Raw genomic sequence first — 25,263 nt, forward strand, 5'->3', positions numbered from 1 at the left:
CGTTACGCGTGGGGAAAGATTAGCACCCCACAGCGCCAAAATATTGGTACCTAGTTGAAAAGGGTATTTGTTTATTAAAGCCTAAAGCATTCGCTCCCTAGCATGAATGCGGGAGATCAACTATTGTACCCAATAACCGAACATTGCCTTGATATTTTAGAATAGTAACCCCTGAGCATACCTGCAGAAGACATATTGTTGACTCCATAATAAGTGAACATTGCCTTAGGTTTTAAAACATGATACAATCAAATGGTTCAAACATAAAATAAATAAATAAATAAATAACAAGTTAGTAGTTAGTGGTTAAATGTTAATAGAGTCTGAACCATAATAATGTGGATCGTACCCCGAATCGGGTTACCACAAGGTCGATTAATAATTTGAACAATTTGATTAAAAAGTTAGAGTAATAAATTAGTAGAGTTTGGATTGTAATAATATGGGTCATACTCTAGATCGAGTCACCGCAAGATCGAATAAACATTAACAACAAATTAATTAATTAAACTGTAGCTAAAATGCAATAAAATAAAGAGTCAATGGTTAGTTTGAAATAAAAAAAAGTAATGGTGGTGACTAAAATAGAAATGAACAGAAAGTTATGCGTGAAATTCAAATTTTAACAATTATGAGACAACCAATGACCACAATGAAAGAAAATATTAAAGTGCACGGACCTAAAGGTGATTTGATCCTAAAACTAGTGACTTAAATGTAAAAACACGGCGAATGTTGTATGGCTAAAGCGAAAATAATCCAAAAAATCTAAAAATAATCCTAATTACTAATCTAAAAACTAAATTAAACATAAACTAAACCCTTTTTTTATCATCTTCTTTACGAATTCTACTTTTCTAACTATGCGAACTGCGCAAAGGCCTCTATGGTCGCCGCCGCTCACAGACCACTCATCGACGACCAAATGACGCTCCAACCAGTGTCAACTCTGACCGAGGAAACCAAACTCGACCCGAAACTAAACTGAACCACTCCCCCTCTCCTCTCTATTACACAATCGGCATCCTCTCACAAACCCAGGACTATACCGGCCACCACACTTGGTGGCCGTTTATTGCTCCGGTCAGCACAAGTGACGTAATAGCTAACAAGATCGAAACCTCACCCCTCTCTCTCTTTACTTTCTCTCTTTCCCCTTTATTGAAACCAGCAAAGCTTATGATGGTCATTTGGACCCATCGAGGACCGAAACAAAACCCCTTCCCCCGATGCTCCAACCACGACGAACGAATACTAACCAAAGATGGTAACCAACCCAACCCCTCTATTTTTTCTCCTTATTGTTTTGCTGCTTTGGTTTTTAGAAATAAAAATGGTTACCCGAGGAAAATGAATACCTTGATGAGAAATTTTTTTCTTTGTATTGTGTCGACACCCATTTTTGTCCCGCTATTATTATTATTATTGTTTTATTATTTGTGAAGAACCCATTACAACAGACCCAATCAGGCAAAACAATTTTTTTAATTAAACCCGGAGCCCAAAAGAATCTACCTAATCCTTTACAACCCAATCCTAGCTACCAAACCCAAAACTCAGGCCCAAGCAGAAAACCCTAGGCTCTCTTCTCCTGGCGCCGCACAAGTCACAACTATTGGATATGAGAGAGATCCAACGGCCCCGATCACCCTAGACGAAGCTCTACCACTGTCGTTTCTACCAGTCCACTGCCACCGTCGGTTCCACCAACCACGTGCAAGGCAACCCTGACACGTGAACCCCTGTAACAAGCAAATTCACACGCAAATAATGTAATGATGTTATTTTGTTAAAAAGGAGAAAAAGTTGTAAAATAGGGGTTATAAAACTCGAACCCTTGGTTATAAAAAGGGTTCCTCCTATTTCAATTTGACAAAAAGAAAAAAAATAAAAGCAAACAGTTTAAAGGTATTTTTCTGGTATTTGTTTCTCAGTTTTGAAACATAGTAGTAAAATAGAAAAAAACAAAAATTATTCGAGCCTTGCATGCAACCAAAACGAAGATAGGAGAGTAGATCCATACTTGAGAGTAAAGTTGAACCGTATGACCAGTTCACTTTCGCGGTGGCCGGAGAAGGCAAAAAGCCGAAGCTTTGAAGGTTTTTTTTTGGTCTTTTGGAAGCCTTTTTAGTTTTAGCCCTAGATTTAGGCCTAGGGATATAGATCTAAACTTTATGGGTTTTTTGGGTTGATTTAGGGGTTTCGACCGCCATGTGTGTTGGTCAAAACGACGGTCGAGTGGGGGTTAGGCCAGTCGGCAGTGGGTCAACCAAAACGAAATAAGGGAAAGAAATGAGAGAAGATAGAGGTTTTAATTTCTTTTAGAAATTTGGTTTAAATTGAAAAAAAAAACTAAAAAGTGGAATATATAGGAGGAGTTTAGGGTAAAATCAAGCGTAGGTCCTCCCATTCTTAGGGCATTTTTACAAAGTAGTCACCTTTAGGGGTCGGTTATGCAATTTACCCTTTTTATGTATATTTTATAATCTTTGGTATATTTTCTATTTAGTGCCCCTAACTTTAGCGTGTTTTTTTATGTTAGTCACCTGTAGGGACTGAATATATTAGCTATCCATTTTTGTGCATGTTATATATTTTTAGGGTCATTTGTTTTTTAGGCACACTATGTTTAGCGTGTTTTTACATTTTGGTCATGTGTAATGACTGTTTAATTTTATTTTAAATGTTTCTGGACTGATTAGGTAATTTACCCATTTTTCTTTAAAAGCATGTTTTAGGCTAAAAAAGGAATAATTATGAAATGGTCCTTGTAATTTCAACATATTTATATTTCGAACAGTAATATGTTTTTTATTTAACTTAATTTGGCCATGTAATTTTATTTTATTTTAATTTGATGACCATGTTTTATTTTTTATCTTTGAAATTTTTGCACTTAATATTAAAAATGTTCATTTTAGTCACTTTTGCACTTTATTTTTGTTTTAATTTTTGACATGATGATTTGATTGTTTATATTTTAGTCCTATTTTCATTTTATTTTATTTTAATTTTTGTATGTTGCTTGCATGTTATTTCATTTTAGTCATTAATTAATTTTGCATGATACCCTCAAAAGCATTTCTTGACTCGAATCAAAATAATTTGACTAAGGGTAATATTCATTCATTTTAATATTGTTGTAAAGTGATTGTCTTAACGTATAAGAAAGTTACTTTCGATTTTAAAATAAAAGTTTATCTCATTTAGTGACACAAAATAAATTGAATCCATTTTAAAATTTGGGGATTGGAAAAAAGATCATGTTCTTTTAATTAAATTCAACGAGAAAAGATTATTAGAACGAATTTAAGGTCTCGTCTCGATATATTTAAATAATTGAACATCTTTATTCTTATTAAATATTGGTAAAATAAATAATTAATTATACTTGGTTGATGTATGTTTTTAATTTGTTTTATTTTTCATGTATTTTTCAATGGGATTTCAAAATAAATAACACTCAAATTAATACTGAAAATAGTAATATATTTTCATTTCGGTTGGAGTAATAAATGATTGCTTAAAGGTATGAGAAGTCATTTATTCTTGGTTGGAAATAATTAGATATTGTGGTTTTCTTTCGAATCAATATTGAATTTTAAGACGAAATAGTGATATATCTTCCTTTCGATTGAAGTAATAAATGACTGCTTTAAGGCATGAAAGATCATTTATTCTCGATTGGAAATAATTAGATATTATCGTTTTCTCTCGAATCAATATTGAATTTTAAGAAAAAATAGTGATATCTCTTCATTTCGATCGCAATAATAAATGACTGCATTAAGGCATGAGAGATCATTTATTCTCAATTGGAAATAATTAGATATTATAGTTTTCGTTCTTAAAATTATTTTAGTGTTGTTATTTTGAATTAATATTGAACTTTAGAATGTAATTATAATATATCCTTATTTCGATTGGAGTAAGAAGCGTCTGCTCTAAGGTATAAAAGGTGGATTCTTCTCAATAGAAAATAATTAAATATTATTGTGTTTCGTCCTGAAATTCAAAAGAATATTACTTGTATGGGATCTTAAATTAAATTAAACTTGAATTCGTAAATTTCATTGTAAAGATAATTAATTAATCGACTAGGTACCGATTTAGGGCGTTGTAGGGGTGATAATCCTTCCCTATAAGTAACCGACTCCCGAACTCAAATTTTGGTAACGCATACCGCAAATTTATTGTTTTAATTAAAATGATTTTCTTTTAAAATGACAAATATTTTTTGGATTCTCAATCACACCCTAATCAAATATTGATAGTAACTCTTTAAACCACGTTTTATCGTTAACCAGTCATCAAATTATTTTGAAACAAAACCCCTTTTCAAAAATCGTTTCGACATATTGTTTCCTTTGAATTGTTACAATTTTTCTTCGGGAAGAAAAAAATGGGGGAAAAAGCCCTCTCTCATTCCTTTATCTTGGGTTTATCTTAACCCGTTTACATTTGTAAAAATAAATAAAAGACTGTTACTGATGTTTTGTCCTCTTGTTTGCATTCCTTGGTGATGAGGCCATGGACGTGGAGCAGGGGAGACCACGGGTGGAGCTGCTGATGTGGAGGCTTGGAGGTAAAAAAAATGGTGATTATAATTGTTACCAAGAACGTATTAAAAGCATTTTGCCTCAATTCTCACCAACTTTGCACGTTTAGGTCCTTAGGATCATTTAGATTCCCCTTGAGAGGGGCCAGAGCTGCACTTTTTTGAAATTAAAGGCAAAAAAAAAAAAGCAAAGCAATTGGCCAACATCTCTTAATGGATCATCATCGATGAAATGAACATGTATGTACATTCTTGGTCCTACGTTGTGGGAATGCAAAGCAAGATATATTCATGACGTTTCCTTCATGTAAACATATCGATATCGGTATCAAATACGATACATGTCCGATACGAATATATTTCAGATATTTTTTAATCGAACATGTTTAAACTTATACTCTGGATACTTGGCCACTACCATGTGTGACCAATGCAAAAAATTGCCGAGTGCATTGCAATTATCGGCATGAACATTGTGGGATCGGATCGAAAACCCTTTTTCTTTGTTGATAGAATCTTTTCTAAATTCAGCGTTTTAGTCCTCTAAGGATGGAAAATACAACCAATTTCCTTTGTGAAGAATTGTAGTGCATGTGAGAGCACGTGGTGTGATTAAGAAACTAATCACGGAAACTTTGACAATGGACTTCCTTTAATCAATTTTATTGTTTACCATACCAATCTCCCTCTCACATTTTTTTTTATATTTTATGCTTAGAATCTTTTATGTTTTTAGACGAGAGAATATCACTTTCAAACAAAGGAGTATCAAATATTAGGAAGGACAATATACTTAATTTCAAAAATAATAAGGAATTATTATGTATTTAATCTAAAAATTGGAGGAAAACCTAATTTTACTTAAATTTAAACTGATAAAGACTTAAAATGCTATTGAACTATGGCCCCTCCAATCCCTGTATAGCACCGTCCCTAGCTTCAAAGGAGAACGGAGAATAAATTCACTATGATCAACAATAATATTACATAAAGTACACTTGCATAACCCTATAAATCTTAGGTATATATATATACATGAATCTACGAAAAATAAACCCTAAAATAATTTTTATTTTCTCTCCATCTTATTTCTTCGTTAAATAAATCGCACCGTAAATTTTTCAGACTAGAATGGATCTATTAGAATTGGAATTGTAATCTCTTCCATCATCCATTCCAATCTCTAATGGATTAATTTTGTGTTGTTGGTTGTTTTACTACTACTTTTTAAGCAATTTTTTAGTTACTTAAAATATTGTACTTACATAATGAAGTTACTCCCACTAAAATAATAAATAATTATAAAGGAAAAAGAAAAGACCATCACATAGTGACATATCTAATGGAAAGAGGGTGTGTAGCTTCCAATATTAGTTTTTGCTGACGATTTTGTTTAACTCTTGATGTATGAAGAAGAAAAGAAAATAATAGTTCGGCATGGGTATGGACTGAGTTGAGTTGAGTCGAGTCGAGTTTTTAGCTTTATACTATGTAATTAAAATGTAATTAAAACTTAGCCCTATATGGGTTAGGATCCACTTATATTTAGTGTAAATTTTTTAGTTTTATACTATTTTAGGATCGTTAGATGAGGGAAAATCAAATGATGAGATTAACTTATTTTTTTTCTTTTCCGGTGAATATCTTTTTATTTATTATTGTTAATATCAACCTTTGATTTTCTCTCATCCAAACTGTCCTGAAAAGCGTGTGTCGAATATTTTCATCTTAAATCTAACTTGACTCAATACTATTCTTAAAAAATTCTATACGGATTCCACTTTTATTAGGATAAGGAATGCAGGATGTTTCGTTCACTTTAGGTGCAGTCACAAATAGGGTTGTAAATGAGACGAGATAGGTCTTGAGTTATTCGAGATCGACTCGATCAAAGTTTGATAAATACTCAACTTGAATAGACTCGACTCAAGTTCTTAACGAGCCGAAATGAGTTACTTAATACTCGACTCGAAAAGCTCGCAAACAACTCAAAAGTATAATATATTAAGATTTTTTTTAAATATTATTAATATTAAATTAATGTGTTGATATTTTTAAATGTAGTATAAAGTTTTTGTGTATTTAAGATTTAAGTTTAAATTTGAGTTTGAGGCTTTAATTGAGTTAAGTTTAAGATTTTTTTTTAATTTCGAGCTTTTTCAAACTTTAATTCATTGTTTCAAATTCGAGTCGAACTTGAAAATTTTAAGCTTACGAATTTTTTAACCGAGTCGAGCTTTATTTCAAAATTTTCAAATCGAGTCAAATTCAATGACTTAGCTCGTTTACGGTCCTGATCACAAATGGTGTGTGAATTCTACGTGCATTTCAAACGTGAAAGACAATTAAAAACAGAACATGGGTCGTCCATGGTGTCTGAAAATACGCACTTGAATGTCTTTTCTTTGTTTTTTGTTTTTTTTATTTGTGGGTCTGGCTTCGAACTTATAACAGTATGCTTAACTACTCATTTCATGTTCCCTACACATGGTTATGTGGTCCATCAATTTGACTTAAAAATGGAGTTTTAAAAAATAAATATTTTTAATAATAATAATGGAATAAAATACTAAAAATAAATAAATTTCCCACATTTCACCAATTGAAAGTCGTACTGGCGATATGATTACATGAGAAGTTTGAAAAATACCCACATGGCTCCCTATTACTTTTTCCCCTTAATTTTTTGTTTTATTTCCCTTTAAACTTGCCTAGTTGGCCCTTTTTCCTTTGGTAAATGGAATTTGGAATATTTTCAAATTAACGAAAAGACAAAACAGAGAATGTCTAGAATTTTGGGGAAATTCTACTACCGCAGCTTTAATATACGGATAAGAAAAATTATTATCAAAATTATTATTATTTTTTATATTTTCGATAAAAAATTACTTAAAAAATTAATGTTTTTTAACATTTTCGGTAGAAAAAATAATATTTTAGGTAACGTTTAACTGGATATGTTAACAAACCCGGTAAAACGTCCAATAATAATATTTTCGGTAGAAATAATAATGTTTTAAGTAATTTTTTATCGGAAATATTAAAAAAATAATAACATTTTCGATAATACATTTCCTTAACTGTATATTAAGTTGTCGCACGTGAGACTTCTCCAGAATTTTGAGATCTTCCTAAATTAAACTATTATAATAGTGGAAAAGTATCATGCTGGAAAAATTATATTAAATTTTTGAACCTTCGTTTATAGATTTCTAGATCCGTCACTGTTGTTAGTATCTTTTAAGTTGACAATTGTTTGTTAATCTTACAAAATTATCCCTATTTTAAACCTTCAAATTTTATTCTTTTGTATTGATAGGTGCTCCCAGTCACCTCGTATATATTTTATTTGAATAATTAGAACCAAACACGTATTCCATTGTACATGTGGTTCTATACCTGGTCACATATGAGATTGTACGAATTTCCTAGCAATCGTACTGCAATAAATTTGTTGAAATAATTCGAGTTAGATGAAGAAATTAATAAGGGATAAAGTTAACCTGCGAGTCGTAATGATTTACTAAGGCTCGATGGTGAAAGCATGCCCCGTATAACGTATTGGCTCTCATAATAACTATTACCACACCTGTTTCAGAACACCATTGATGGACCTGCAAAAGCACGCAACATGGAATTGGGTTACTTGATGTCGTGACCACCATCAGATATTGACACAAGATTTTGTTTTAGATATAAATTTGAACTTTTCAATTTTAGATGGTAAAGTTAAATTTATAAAAATTCGAGGGTGAAAACATATTTTTATTTGAAAATACATAGTAAAATTTAAAATATATGATAACTTTAAATGTTCAGATGGGACGACTGTCCCCACCCATTTCCTCTACGTCCATCCGTGCCCACCACACACACTCTATTTTCTTCCCTTAATTTTTTTCTAAGAAAATTTAATATCATACAAGAGCTAGAAACCCAACCTCCGTAGTAAAATTGAATATTATTCTCTAAGTTCTGAGTTTGAGCAGTTACGGACGTAGAAATTTAGTTTAATGAGCGCGACCTTAAGAAGTTATATTAAAAATTTTAACAAATGCGAAGGTATAAAATTATAGGGGTGCGAAATTAGATAATCAATTGAAAATATAAAGAAAAAAATTAAAGAAATTTAAAAATTCTCGTTGGATGACTCATACACTAAAATCAGATATACAATGTGAGTTGATCTTAATTAATCAGCACGAATGATTGAAATCGAGAGAGAGAAAAAACTACTAAACCGACAAGTGATCACTTTTGTACATATGAGAAAAGGAGCAGTTAGATTAAGATAGAGTCCCTATTTATAGCCGTTAAGCCCTTTAACATATTTCTCAACCATAATTGGCAGAAAGACAACCATAATTTTGACTTTATGAAAAAAGAGTCCATTATTTTTTACAATTAAAATAATAATTAAAGTAGTAAATAAAATTTTATTGAGAATATTGCTTCTTCAAAATTTGAGTAAATTATATGTTGTATCTTACACTAGTTACAATTAAATTAATAATTTAATTAGTAAATAAAATTTTATTTAGAATATTGCTTCTTCAAAATTTGAGTAAATTATATATATATATTGGATCTTATATAGTAATAGAATATGATGTTAATGACTATGATTTAAATAGGATAACAGTTTAATCAGGATTTAATATGTTATGATCTTATTTTATAAGGATATTTCCTTTTAAAGAAGGAGATGCGGGTCAATTAAGTTCATATTTTATTGAATATAAGAAAAATGATATTTATATCGTATCGAGTTAGATATAAATATAAACTAAGATAATTACGGTAAAATTAACATATGATTAAAGAATTAATTTATGTATACACTAACAGAAAAAAAATTATATCTAAAATGAATCGGCTCTTCTGTTCATGAAAAATGTGTTGTCTTTATATTTGGTCTTCTTTGAAGTTATAATAAGCTAAAGTTTCCATCTTAAAAGACCTTGTACAGTAGCAGTTGTTTTTTCCTTCTATAAATTCTGCTCTTTCAACGCACCCAAACAGCCACACAAGCATTCTCTCTTACTGGGAAATTGAAAAGAAAATAGATTCCCGGGAAAATGCTTCCTCTATGGAGTTTTCTCTTCATCTCCTTGCTTCGGTTCTCATGCTTCACTGTAAGCAATTTTCTGTTTCTTTTCTGTTTTTCATTTTGTGTTGTTTGTAATCTTTAGTTATTTCAACTCACGTCGTGTTATGTTTTCGGACAATGCAGGTGGCTTTCGCCGGTGCCGGAGATTCATCGGTGTCGGGAAATCCGTTTACTCCCAGAGCTTCGTTCGTTCGTTATTGGAACAAACAGCTCAACAGGGAAATCCCAGAGACTCATTTTTTACTGTCCAAGGTGTCCCCATTGACCGCTGTGGACTCCGCCAGCTTTTCCAAACTCGCCGCTGAAAACCACCTTGATTCTCGTCTCCCTTCATTTTGCTCCTCCGCTAAACTCTTTTGCTTCCCCGATTTATCGCCGAGTCTCGAGAAACACTCCAAAGACGTCAACTTCGCCGTCTACCTAGACAAGAACTTCACCAACTACGGCTCGGGCGGTCTAGGTGGAGCCGACACCTTCAAGAACTACTCTGAAAACGACAACGTCATCCTCGACTCGTTCCGCCGATACAGCCGGGACTCTACCGGTCAGAAGGAACAATTCTCCAATTACGCCAGTGGATCAAACGTCGTCGACCAGAGCTTTAAAACCTACGCCACTGCCGCCACAGGCGGTTCCGGGAATTTCAACAACTACAACCACGAAGTCAATGTCCCTAACCTCAAATTCACTTCTTACTCCGATGAATCCAACGGCCATGGACAGACATTCACCCGCTACACAGAGAACGCCAACGCCGGAGAGCAGTCTTTCTCGAACTACGGCAAAAATGGCAACGGCCTTCCTAACGAGTTCAGTAGCTACGGCAAAGGATCGAACGTGATGGGGTCGGATTTTTCCGGTTATGGAAAAACGGCGAACGGAGCTAAAGATACATTCACTTCGTACGCATTCGATACCAATAATCCGGTAAATGGTTTCAAAAGTTACGCCGAAGGTGGAAACGCCGCCGTCGATAGTTTCTCAAGTTACCGGGACCAAGCCAACGTGGGTGACAGCTCTTTCCAGTCTTATGCTAAAGGTTCTAATGCAGCTGAAGTTGATTTCAACAACTACGGCCAATCATCCAACGAAGGAACCGAGAAGTTCACCGGATACGGCCAAGGAGCCGATGGGCAGTCGATCGGATTCAAGATCTACGGAAGAAACACCACCTTCAAGGATTATGCAAAACAGGGTGTAACTTTCAAAAAAATACAACCAGAGTTTAAATTCAGCTGAAACTGGTCAAGTCAAGGCCAGCGGCAGCCGTGTAAACAAGTGGGTGGAGCCCGGAAAATTCTTCCGGGAAAAGATGTTGAAGCAAGGAACGGTGATGCCAATGCCGGACATTAGGGATAAGATGCCGGCGAGGTCGTTTTTGCCACGTACAATCCTATCCAAAATACCGTTTTCTTCTTCAAAGATTAGTGAAGTGAAACGGATATTCCACGCCGGAGATAACTCGTCGCTGGAGACCATAATGCTCGACGCTTTAAAAGAATGCGAACGTGCGCCGAGCCCCGGCGAGACCAAGCTGTGCGTTGGCTCCGCCGAGGACATGCTTGACTTCGCCACCTCTGTTTTGGGGCGGAACGTGGATGCTCGCACGACGGAGAACTTTAATGGATCAAAGAACATTATAAAGATCGGAACTGTACGGAAAATCAACGGCGGGAAAGTGACGAAATCAGTTTCATGTCACCAGAGTTTGTACCCGTATTTACTTTACTACTGCCACTCGGTTCCCAAGGTCCGGGTCTATGAATCCGATATTCTGGATCCGAAATCAGGGAAGAAGATTAACCATGGTGTCGCCATCTGTCATTTGGATACATCTAGCTGGAGTTCGGGTCATGGAGCTTTTCTGGCTTTGGGTTCGGGTCCGGGTCAAATCGAAGTTTGCCATTGGATATTTGAGAATGATTTGACTTGGACAATAGCCGATTCTTGATTAGGAAGATTTGGGGGTTTAACGTTTTAATTTAAGCTTTGGGAATGCCAATTAAATCAAGGATTCTAATTTAGTTTAAGATTATTATATAATGGTAATATTCAAAATAAAGTTGTTAACTTATGCATTTAATATTTATTTTGTTTTATTTTTCTCTGTCTTCCCTTAATTTTTATCTTCTTCTTTTCTAAAATTTAAGACCTTTTTTTAAAAGAAATGAACTTTCTAAGATGATTTAATCTTTTACGTTGATGGTAACAAATTTATCCCATCCGTTGTTGAAATATTTTTTAATTTAAATGTAGAACTGTAATTGATGAAGTAACGATCATTAATCGATGTTTTATGTGAGAGAGGAGAAAGCAAAATGAGAAAGATGCGAATAAAAAAAGAAAGTAAATAGGATTCTTCTCTTGGTCACAACTACGAGGTATTTATAGTGGTCATAGGTAATGATATCAGACACAAGATAATTATGACTACTCGTAGGTCAGTATGCTAAATGAATATGGTTGTCGGACCTTGAATTTTACTTTAACATATCATGTGAACCTATTGGATGTCTTGTCTATGCATTGTAGTTTACTTTGAGGCTATAAAACTCTTATACTTTGATGATATAGATTCCTTAAAAACTCCGATAAGAGAAAGAGTTTGTTCGAAAATCTCGATTGATAGAGAGTTGACAGATTTTTAGAGATAACCTCGGAAAGTATAATATTTTTAAATTTCTAAGAATAAGATTCTTCTCAATATTCATGACAACTATAAAACAAAACTCGCCATTTCATGAGTGAAAATGAGCTTTTATAGTCCACGAAAATAACACCATTTTAAGACATGAGGGTTCGTGCCTTAACTCGAGTTTGAATGGGATCTACTATAACATCTCTAATTTTGATAATAAAAAATTATTTAAATTCCATAACCATAAATCTAGGACTGTAAATGAACCGAACGAGAGTATGTTCATGTTCGTTCGTTTAACTTTAACCGAACAAATGAACGAACAAGAACATAAACGAACAAAAATTTTCTTGTTCGTGTTCGTTCGTTGAGGAATGTAGGTTGTTCGTGTTCGATCATTTAAATGATAAACGAACACAAATGAACGAACATAAACGAACGGATGTAAACAGACATAAACGAACACAATAAACGAACATAAATGAACACAAATGAACGAACGTAAACGAACATAAAAGAAAATATATTTTTTTCTTTCCTAACAATTTTAGGTTTATATTTTATTTAATTGTTTTGAGCTTTTTTTTATTTATATTTAAAATTAATTGAATTTTAAAATATTTATGGATATTAAATTAAAATTTATTGGGATTTAATATTTTAAATGGGTTTAAAGAGATTGGACTAAACATAAATGAACACACATAAACGAACGAACATAAATGAACATAAATGAACAAACATAAACGAACATATTACCGAACGTTCACGAATGTAAATGAGCAAACGTGCCCTCTATTCATATTCATTTATTTAATTAAACGAACAAAAAATATTATTCATGTTCGATCATTTAATAAATAAATAAATATAAATAAACTTCTCATCGAACGATTCGCTGAGCCTTCGGTTTGTTTACATACCTACACTAAGTCTAAAAATGAATTAAACGATTATGTACATTTTTTTCATTGATTTTAAAAAAAAATTATTAAAAAATATTACTAATCTGAGATGTTGACATTAAATATGTTTTTTTGGTAAAAAAGGAAAAGACAAAAACTTAGCAACACTAATTAGTAGCTGTCTCCTTCAACTGCTGCATCCAGTTCCGTTGGTAGTTGAAGTAGTCTGACGCAACAAGCTTTCCCTAGTCGGTTGAGTTTGGCCATGCAGTCCGCTATTTATGTTTTTTATTAATAATTAATGATATTATGGATAAAGGACTAAATTGCACTGAATAAATAATATTACATTTTTGTTGTAAGAACTAAAATGAATAAAAAGAAAATCAATAATCTTTACATGCTTATTAATCAAATAATAATTTATGGATGGTGAGTCACCTATACTAATTATATTATATTGACACTATATTAGTATTTTTGGTATTTTTAAAATAATAAATATTTAATAAAGAAATGAAGAAACATAATTTTGGTGTCTTAGCTAGTGTTAGGGATGAGCATGAGATCGAATCCAACGGGTTTCGACCCGACCCGACCCGATCGGGTCAGAGTTTTTATAAAAAAATCGGATTCGGGTCGAAACCCGTTTGGTTCGGGTCACGCTTTTTATTGAATAAAAAAATATTTTATTATTATTTCGAGTTGGGTTTTTAAGATATATATTGGGTCGGGTTCGGGTCGGGTGGAATCTTGTTTTGGTCTGGTCGGGTCGGGTTTCGGGTGGAGGATTCCATTTTCTTGGGTCGAGTGGACCAAAAACCCGACCCATTCTCATCCCTAGCTAGTGTCCACCGAATTTGAGGGAAAGAGATTTCCATGTTCTTCATCTTCTTCACCTTGTAAAATACTATTGTTGAGAACTTAAACTCTTAAGTGAAAAAAAAACAAAGAAATTAAGGGAAATTCATACATACATGTTAAACATTGATGAACAATTTGAGCAAACTTTAGCCAAACTTCAATTTGATACTAGTAATTATTATTAGGGTAAATTGCACACTTAGTATCTAAACTTTTAGTTTTAGTCTGTTTTAGTATCTAAACTTTCAATTTTTTTAAAACCATAACTAAAGTTTAGTTTTTGTTTCATTTTAGTACCCCTGTTCAAAATATAACGTTAAGTTTTGAAAAAAAAATGAAACTTTACGTACTAAAATGGCGTTAATTTTTTAACAGCGAGGTACTAAAATTAAATAAAAACTAAACGTTAGGTATGGTTTTGAAAAAATTGAAAGTTTAGGTACTAAAATGAACCAAAACTGATAGTTTAGGCACTAAATGTATAATTTATCCATATTATTATTAGACAAGGTAAAATTCTTATAATCTAAATTTTCATCTTTGAATGTATATACTATAAAAAATTCAAATAAAGAAGAAAAGAAAAGAAACTTGACAATGCTTGGTGATTGTTGATATGTTTTTTTATTTATTAATTTACCGTGATTATAAGTGAAAATATCTATTTTAGATATTCTCAATCATTCGACAATGAATATTTATATACTTTGCAGTCGTTAGTACTCGAACTCATGACCTATAGAAATAACAATAATTTCTTTAACCATTAAAATAATTTAATTGATGCTTTTACTATGTGAGTGTAATTGAATTGCTTGATACATGTTTTGTATATGTACATTTGTGGTTTGATATGTGTCTAATGTGAAGGTATGGTATAAATTTAATGATTTTGTGTGATCTAAGTGATATCTATATGTATGATTGTATGTTTGGACTATTAATCAACTATACGAAGCATGCATACCTTCTCTAAATGTGTTGATTGAAAGTTACAACTTATCTGATATTTTTCGAAATCGTTATATGATTCATTGATGTACTATGTGAATATTAAAAAGTATATGATACTCAGTAATCCAAAAATCTAAAATCATATCATGGCATTTTCTCGACTAAAAAGAGACAAGTATTATATATCTATCAACTTCTCTCCAGAAGTCATATCATATTATCATTCCTTCATCTATTGACCGTTGAGTACTTAAAAATTCTTCAAAAACCTTAAAACTTCTGCAACTCTACGCCCTTCAGACAAAATTATAAACAACCTATAATCGCCGTAATCCAAATATTACTATCAACATGTTCGAAATTTACAAAATGATTGTCCCTTGTTCCCATATGTAATGGGATAAGGGGGAGGTAAGATAGTAGGCTGCCCCCAACACCAGGTTGAGAGCAGCTTCCGTAGAAGACCTCTGAATTATGAAATGCCCTCCGTGGGACTCGATCCCAAGACCTCAATGTTAAAAACCTTGTGCTCTACCAACTGAGCTGGATAGCCATCTCATGCTCGAAATTTACACTTTTTGTTAAATTCGTTTTTGTTGATTACAAGCGTTTGAGCGAAGAGTTTCTTCACGGATAGTTGCGGTGAGGTGTGTAACAAGTTTCATGATTATTGTGTTGTGTTCATATTAGCTCTTCCATCCAAAAACCTCACTCTATAGTGTGCTACTCCTTTCTCCTTCTATAAATTCAGTTCTTCCAACGCACCCAAACATGCACACCAACCAATTGTAAAGAAAACCAAAACCCTAGAAATGATTACTCTATGGAGTTTTCTATTCCTCTCCTTCCTCCAATTCACATCCCTCGGTGTAAGCACTTTTCTCTCTTATTAAGTTTATAATCTTTGTTTAGATTGTTTCATAAATCTTAGGGTAAATTACACGTTTAGTATCAAAACTATCAGTTTTGATCCGTTTTAGTACCTAAATTTTTAATTTTTTCAAAACCATACCTAAAGTTTAGTTTTTGTTTCATTTCAGTACCTGTCGTTAAAAACTTTAGTTTTTGTTTCGTTTTAGTATCATGTTCAAAATTTAACGTTAAGTTTTGAAAATAATGAAAGTTTAGTTACGGATACAGACCAAAACTAATAGTTTATGTACTAAACGCGTTAAGCTTTTAACGAGGGGTACTAAAATAAAATGAAAACTAAATGTTAAGTATGATTTTGAAAAAAAATGAAAGTTTAGGTACTAAAATAGACTAAAACTAATAATTTAAATATTAAATGCATAATTTACCCTAAATCTTATTTCAATACATCTAATCAATCAATACGGATTTATACTAAACTTAGGGCGGACATATGTCAAGCTTAAATATTTTTTTAATTAATCACTTAGTTTATTGATTTTGATTATCTAAACATTTTATGGGTAAATTACACATTTAGTACTTAAACTATCATTTTTAGTTTGTTTTAGTACTTATATTTTCATTTTTCTTCAAAATTATACCTAAAGTTTAGTTTTTGTTTCATTTTACTACCTTTGTTCAAAATTTAATGTTAATTTTTTAAAACAATTGAAAGTTTAGGTACTAAAATGGACCAAATTTGATAGTTTAGGTACTAAACGCACTAAATTTTTAGTGGTGGATACTAAAATGAAACAAAAAATAAACGTTATATATGATTTTAAAAAACTTGAAACTTTAAATACTAAAACGGACTAAAACTAATAGTTTAAATACTAAATGCGTAATTTGTCTAAATTTTATTTATACCGAACTGTATAAATTTTTTATGTTATTAATATATGGGTACTAACCCTAAAAAAAATATTTCCTCCTATGTAACTAATGTCTTGTTATTGAACAATGCAGGTGACTTTAGGCAGTGTTGGTGGTGATTCATCAATGGCGGGAAACCCATTTACGCCAAAAGCATCGTTCATTCGTTATTGGAACAAACAGGTGCACGGCCAAGTACCCATTTTTTTACTCTCCAAAGTATCCCCATTGACCGCCGTCGACTCCGCCAGTTTCTCCAAACTCGCCGCCCAAAACAACCTCGATTCTAGTCTCCCTGCTTTTTGCTCCTCCGCTAAACTCTTTTGCTTTCCCGATTTATTGCCGAGTCTCGAGAAATACTCTGATAACGTTAACTTCGCCAGCTACACCGACGAGAACTTCATCAATTATGGCTCCGAGAGAATTAGTGGAACCGACTCCTTCAAGAACTTCTCGGAAGATGGAAATGTAGTCGTCGATTTGTTCAGCAGATACAGTATGGACTCCATGGGTCACGAGGATCAGTTCTCCAACTACGCCGGAGGATCTAACGTCGTCGACCAGAGCTTCACCAACTACGGCGCCTGGGCCAAAGGCGGTTCCGGGACCTTCAACAGATACAACGGCGACGTCAACGTCCCTGACCTCCGATTCAATTCGTACTCCGATGCTTCCAAGGGGCATGACCAGTCATTCACGCGCTACGCAAGGGGAGCCAACTCCGGCAAGCAATCGTTCTCGAATTACGCGAAAGAAGGCGACCGGGTTCATAGCGAATTCAGTAGTTACGCGGAAGGATCGAATGTAATTGGATCTGATTTTTCTAGTTACAGCAAAAGGGCAGTCGGAGCTGAAGATACTTTCACTTCCTACGCATTGGATTCCAATGATCCGTCGACTGGTTTCAATACTTACGGCCGCTCCGGCAACTCCTCCGTCGACAGTTTCTCAAATTACCAAGGCCAATCCAATTGGGGCAGTCCTTTTTTTTCTTACGCTAAAAATTCTAATCGGGGAAAGGTTGATTTCAACAACTACGTCCAAACTTTGACCGAAGGATCCGACGGATTCACCGGATATGGAATAGGAGCACATGATAATTCCATCGGATTCAAGACCTATGGAATAAACTGTTGACTAAGCACCGAAAGGTGCATATAATAAATGCACCGAAAAAATGAGTTGTTTTTGTTGATTTTTGGACAATGGCTAAATCATAATTTAATCATTAAACTTTAGGATATTTACAAATTAATCCTTAGGTTTCAACTATAAATACCCTAGTTTATTTAACTTCAAAATTATCCCAAAGCATTCTAGCTTTCTTCCAATACTAAAGAGAATTTAGAGAGTTTCTTGAGAATTGTTTTCTCCTTTTTATCAAGAGAAAATTATCATTGTTTTCTTCTTGGTAGATCGAGAGAGGTTGTAATTCCTATTTTCTCATAGTGAAATTCTTCTACCGTTACCCGTGGTTTTTACCCTATAATATTTAGGGGTTTTCCACGTAAATTTTGTGTCTCTTTTTATCTTCATTTTTATTTTCTCAAATTATCAGTTGCGATTTTGCTCTATCCTATAGCCGTCTTCCGCAACAACTGGTATCCGAGCTAGATTAGAGTGTGTAATATCTGCTTATTGTCTTTGTGGTTACCACCAAAAGGTGGATCCTCCAACATAAGAAAGTAAGAAGTTATTACCCATTCTTTGAAGGTTCCAGAGAACTATTAACGATAGTGAAATAGTGGGAGCTATCCGTAAACGAAGTAATGACAACGAAATTTGATATTGAAAAGTTCAATGGGAGAAATTTCTCATTGTGGAAATTGAAGATGAAGGTCATCCTGAGGAAATATGGTTGTCTAGCAGCTATCAGCGAAAGGCCAGTAGATTTCACAGACGACAACAAATGGATCGAATGGACGGAAATGCTATGGCAAACTTTCATCTAGCATTAGCAGATGAAGTATTGTCAAGTATCGAGGAGAAGAAGACATCTAAGGAGATATGGGATCATCTCACCAAACTGTACGAGGCCACATCGTTGCACAATAAAATTTTCCTTAAGAGAAAATTGTACACTCTCCGTATGCCAGAATCTACTTCAGTGACGGAGCACTTAAATACACTGAACACTTTATTTTCTCATCTTACATCCTTAAGCTGTAAAATAAGAGAACAAGAACGTGCTGAACTTCTACTTCAAAGTCTACCGGATTCATATGATCAACTCATCATCAACTTGACAAACAGTAATGTCACCAGTCTAGTCTTCGATGACGTTGCAGCTGCTGTTCTACAAGAAGAAAATCGGCACAAGAATAAGGAAGACAGACAAGTAAATCTGCAACAAGCAGAAGCGTTGACAACGATGACAACGATGAGAGGGAGATCAACAGAACGTGGCCAAAGCATCAGTCACAAACATGGTAGATCGAAGTCGAGAAGCAAGAAGAATTTAAAGTGTTACAACTGTGGAAAGAAGGGTCACTTGAAGAAGGATTGTTGGAGTCTAAATAAAAACTCCAATCCACAAGGCAATACCGCAAACACTTCAGATGATGGAGATGCTCTATGCTGTGAAGCGTCAACCACCGTGGAAGGAAGAAAACGATTTGCAGATATATGGCTCATTGATTCGGGAGCAACATATCACATGACCTCAAGAAGAGAATGTTTCCATCATTATGAACCTGTCTCAGGAGGATCTGTGTATAGTTGCAATGATCATGCCTTAGATATCGTTGGCGTGGGAACCATCAAATTGAAGATGTATGATGGAACAATTAAAGTTGTTCGAGATGTGCGACACGTGAAAGGTCTGAAGAAAAATTTATTATCCTACGGATTGTTGGATAATAATGCTAGCAAGATTGAAACACGGAAATGAATCATGAAGGTGTTCCGTGGAGCGCTTGTGGTGCTGAAAAGTGAAAAGATAGCTGCAAACTTGTACATGCTGAAGGGAGAGACATTGCTAGAAGCAGAAGCCTATGTTGCCTCATGTAGTTCAGATTCTGCAATGCTATGGCATAAGAAACTTGGACACATGTCAGGACAAGGAATGAAATTCCTTGTGGAGCAAAAGCTACTTCCAGGCTTAACAAAGGTATCACTTAATATATGTGAGCATTGCATAACAGGTAAGCATCACCGGTTGAAATTTAACACATCAAATTCTAGAGGCAAAAGTATTCTAGAACTGGTTCACTCTGACGTATGGCAAGCACCAGTTACATCCCTAGGCGGAGCAAAATATTTTGTCTCATTTATTGATGACTACTCCAGGAGATGTTGGGTGTACCCTATTAAGAAGAAGTTCGATGTGTTTTCAACTTTCAAAAACTTCAAAGCGCGGGTGGAACTTGATTCTGGAAATAAAATCAAGTGTTTCAGAACAGATAATGGAGGAGAATACATAAGTGAAGAATTTGATGACTTTTTCAGGAAAGAAGGCATCAAAAGACAGTTCACAGTGGCGAACACTCCTCAACAAAATGGAGTGGCAGAGCGGATGAACATAACCTTGTTAGAAAGAACAAGAGCAATGTTGAGGGATGCAGGCCTAGAAAAATCATTCTGGGCAGAAGCAGTCAATACCGCCTGTTATTAGGTGAATCGAGCTCCATCAACTGTAATAGAGCTGAAGACACCAATGGAGATGTGGACTGGAAAACCAGCTGATTATTCAAACCTCCATATATTTGGAAGTATAGTGTACGTGATGTACAACTCCCAAGAAATTTCAAAGTTGGATCTAAAATCCAGGAAATGCAAATTCTTGGGGTATGCTGATGGAGTAAAGGGGTATCGCTTATGGGATCCCACTGCCCGCAAAGTGATCATTAGTAGAGATGTTATCTTTGTAGAAGATAAACTACAAAGAAAAGAAGACGATGATAGTGCTGAAAAGTCAGAGACTACTCAGATACATGTGGAAAAAGAGTTTGAAGAAGGAGATTCTTCTGAAATAGAACCAGCACATGATGAACAAGAACCAGAGAGTTCTGAAGCTCCAACAACTCGTCAATCAGATCGTGTGAGAAGACGTCCCAATTGGCACTCAGATTATGTTATAGAATGTAATATTGTATACTGCCTTTTAACAGAGGACGGTGAGCCATCAACATACCAGGAGGCAATAAACAGCTCAGATGATTCATTGTGGATGATGGCGATGCAAGAAGAAATCGAAGCCCTTCATAAAAATAATACATGGGACCTTGTGCCACTACCACAAGGAAGGAAGCCAATTGGTAACAAATGGGTCTTCAAAATCAAGCGAAATGGTGATGATCAAGTTGAGAGGTATCGTGCAAGACTGGTGGTCAAAGGATATGCTCAAAAAGAAGGTATTGATTTCAATGAAATATTTTCTCCTGTGGTTCGACTAACAACAGTTCGAGTAGTTTTGGCAATGTGTGCTACATTGGACTTACATCTAGAGCAGCTAGATGTTAAAACAGTTTTTCTTCATGGAAATCTTGAAGAAGATATTTATATACTCCAACCTGAAGGTTTTGAAGAAGACGAAAAGAAGAACTTGGTTTGCAGGTTGAACAAATCTCTGTACGGTCTAAAGCAGGCACCGAGGTGTTGGTATAAGAGATTTGATTCCTTCATTATGTGCCTTGGATACAACAGTCTTAATGCAGACCCTTGTGCTTATTTCAAGAGGTCTGGTGATAACGATTTTGTTATATTGCTGTTGTATATGGATGACATGTTGGTTGCAGGACCCAACAAAGATCATATTGAAGAATTGAAGGCACAACTGGCTAGGGAATTTGAAATGAAGGACTTGGGATCAGCAAGCAAGATTCTAGGGATGCAAATTCACTGAGACAGAAGTAATAGGAAGATTTGGCTTTCACAAAAGAATTACTTGAAGAAAATATTGTCACGATTTAGCATGCAAGATTGTAAGCCAATTTTTATCCCTCTTCCTATTAACTTCAAATTATCCTTCAGTATGAGTCCTAGCAGTGAAGAAGAGAGGATGGAGATGTCTCGAGTACCGTATGCATCAGCAGTGGGAAGTTTAATGTTCGCTATGATATGCACAAGACCAGACATTGCACAAGCAGTGGGTGTGGTTAGTCGATACATGGCGAATCCAGGAAAAGAGCATTGGAATACAGTAAAGAGGATCCTGAGATACATTAAAGGGACCTCAATTGTTGCATTATATTATGGATGATCAAACTTACTAATCAATGGGTATGTAGATTCTGACTATGCAGGGGATTTGGATAAAATCAAATCTACTACATGATATGTGTTCAAAGTTGCTGGTGGAGCTGTAAGCTGGGTTTCAAAATTGCAGTCAGTTGTGGCTACATCCACAACAGAAGCAGAATATGTAGCAGCTACACAAGCCAGTAAATAAGCAATTTGGTTGAAGATGCTATTGGAGGAGCTTGGGCACAATCAAGAGTATGTCTCTCTGTTTTGTGACAGTCAAAGTGCTTTGCATCTAGCAAGGAATCCAGCATTTCATTCAAGGACAAAGCACATACGAATTCAATATCATTTCATTCGTGAAAAGGTGGAAGAATGGACGGTAGATATACAGAAGATCCATATAAAAGACAACATAGCAGATTTCATGACGAAGGCGATCAACGCTGATAAATTTACTTGGTGTCGATCCTCTTGTGGCCTTTCAGAGACGTAAGCAACATGATGGTATAAGGTAGAAAGAATGGTGTGAAGATATGATTGTTCCAATCAAATCTTCAAGTGGGAGATTGTTGACTAAGCACCGAAAGGTGCATATAATAAATGCACCGAAAAAATAAGTTGTTTTTGTTGATTTTTGGACAATGGCTAAATCATAATTTAGTCATTAAACTTTAGGGGTATTTACAAATTAGTCCTTAGGTTTCAACTATAAATACCTTAGCTCATTTAGCTTCAAAATTATTCCAAAGCATTCTAGCTTTTTTCCAATACTAGAGAGAATTTAGAGAGTTTCTTGAGAGTTGTTTTCTCCTTTTTATCAAGAGAGAATTATCATTGTTTTCTTCTTGGTAGATCGGGAGAGGTTGTAATTCCTATTTTCTCATAGTGAAATTCTTCTACCGTTGCCCGTGGTTTTTACCCTATATTATTTAGGGGTTTTCCACGTAAATTTTGTGTCTCTTTTTATCTTCATTTTTATTTTCTCAAATTATCAGTTGCGATTTTGCTCTATCCGATAGCCGTCTTCCGCAACATAAACACCACCTTCAAGGATTACGCAAAAAACGGAGTAACTTTTAGTAAATACAACGAGAGTTTAAATTCAAACGAAACTTTTCAAGTTAACGCCACCGGCGGCGACGTAAACAGGTGGGTGGAGCAGGGAAAATTCTTTCGCGAAGAGATGTTAAAGCAAGGAACGGTGATGCCGATGCCGGACATTAAGGATAAGTTACCCCCGAGATCTTTTTTGCCGCGGATCATTCTTTCCAAAATACCGTTTTCGTCTTCAAATATCACTGAACTGAAATGGATATTCCATGCCGGAGATAACTCATCGATGGAGACCATAATGATGGACGCTTTAGACGATTGCGAGCGTGCGTCGAGCCCCCGGCGAGACCAAGCGGTGCGTTGGCTCCGCCGAGGACATGCTCGAATTCGCCGCCTCCGTTTTGGGGCCGAAAGTGGATGTTCGCACGATGGAGAACGTTAACGGATCAAAGACAAAAATAACCATCGGAACTATACGTAATATCAATGGCGGGAAAGTGACGAAATCAGTTTCATGTCACCAGAATTTGTACCCGTATTTACTTTACTACTGCCACTCGGTTCCCAATGTCCGGGTCTACGAGGCGGATATTCTGGATCCGGATACACGGGTGAAGATTAACCGTGGTGTCGCAATCTGTCATTTGGATACATCCAGTTGGAGTTCGGGTCAAGGAGCGTTTCTAGCTTTGGGTCCGGGTCGGATCGAGGTTTGCCATTGGATATTTGAGAATGATATGACTTGAACAATAGCCGATAGCTGATTAAAAATAACTGGGAGTTTTATGGTATTAATTAAAGATTTGGGGAGCGGGTGGTAATTAAATTTCCAAAAGGATTCATTAAGTTTAAGATTATAATTATATATAATTATAATTTCGGAAAATAAAGAATAATGTATTGTACTAATAATTTAATCAAGAGGGACCAAAATTGAAAATAAAATATAAAACTATTCAAAAAAATATATAAAACTGTGATTAGTAGCCTCAGCCGATTTATTCATTTACCTATTAAAAATAAGTTTGACTTTCGTACTTCATTTTAATTTTGATTATTTATAAACTAGATTAACCTTGTTTTTTAAGTAATTAAAAATAATAATAATAATAACTCGACCAGATTTGAAAACCATTTAAAACAAGTGTTAGGATGTTCTAATCATACTGAGTTAATAACTCATTTTATTTGAGGTAGCTTAGCTTAAATATAATATGGGTATAGATTTAAGTATTGAATTTTAAAATATTTTGATTTAACATTAATTTTTTTGGTAAAAGAGTTGTCATGCTTTAAGGTCATAAGTTTGTGTACTATGAATATTGAGAGTATGAGCGTTCAAAGTTATATGATTGAGTTTTTTTTTAAAAAAAATACTATATTTTACTTACCCTATATTAAAAAATATTAAATAATAATCAATGTTTCAATTATGACACCAAGTTGTTAAATCGTTAACGACTTGATAACATGGTTATTTTTCCTTCATTTTTTAGAAAATCATTAATTTCTTTAACTGTCATTGTCAGTCAATCATCATCATTCACTAGTTACCTCTCACGACAACATCGATAATAAAATGTTAACATTTCACTCTTATATTTTTTTTTATCTCATATTGGTTTTTCATGAAACCCACTCAAAATCGATAATTGCATTAATTACCACATGTCCCCCTCCCCTCTCCCTATAAATACCACACTCAACACCCTCAAACCACACTCAAATCTTAAATTCTCTCATTCTTATTATTACCAATCTTTCTATTAAGAAGGTAAAATATTTTTATTATATTATAATTATTTAATAATTTATTATTTTATTCAATTTTATAGTACTAATTTTTTATTACTTTTTGCAGTTATAAAATGGAAGGCGGATTGCTACGTTTAGATGAGAATCATATTTCGAGGCATTTTGTCGATACAGTAATAATTTTAAATTGTGTTGTTATTTTAATTATTCTGAATTTTTATTTATTTATTTTTTAGTATTAGTTTATATTTTAATTTCTATACTATTTATTAAATTAGGAGAGAGACCATATATTAGATTCATTCAGTCGTAGCGTTAAGTTAGAGATACCTAGTCGTGTCTGGTCTTATTTAGCCGAGGATAGATTCAATTATGTAGCAAAATATGAAGGGCACTATAACCTTGGACCAACTTTATTTCTGCATTGGTTGAGAGGTGGAGACCAGAGACA

General features: G+C 34.2%; 2 pseudogenes; both read left to right on the forward strand.

The window, feature by feature from the left end:
- The first annotated feature begins 9,770 nt into the window (after positions 1 to 9,770).
- Positions 9,771 to 11,649, forward strand: LOC120149455 (annotated as a pseudogene).
- Positions 11,650 to 15,819: 4,170 nt separating this feature from the next.
- LOC120149457 lies at positions 15,820 to 23,821 on the forward strand (annotated as a pseudogene).
- The last annotated feature ends 1,442 nt before the right edge of the window (positions 23,822 to 25,263 follow it).

The sequence above is a fragment of the Hibiscus syriacus genome, unplaced genomic scaffold (assembly GCF_006381635.1).
Source record: "Hibiscus syriacus cultivar Baekdansim isolate YM2019G1 unplaced genomic scaffold, ASM638163v2 tig00111005_pilon, whole genome shotgun sequence".
Classification (NCBI taxonomy): Eukaryota; Viridiplantae; Streptophyta; class Magnoliopsida; order Malvales; family Malvaceae; genus Hibiscus; species Hibiscus syriacus.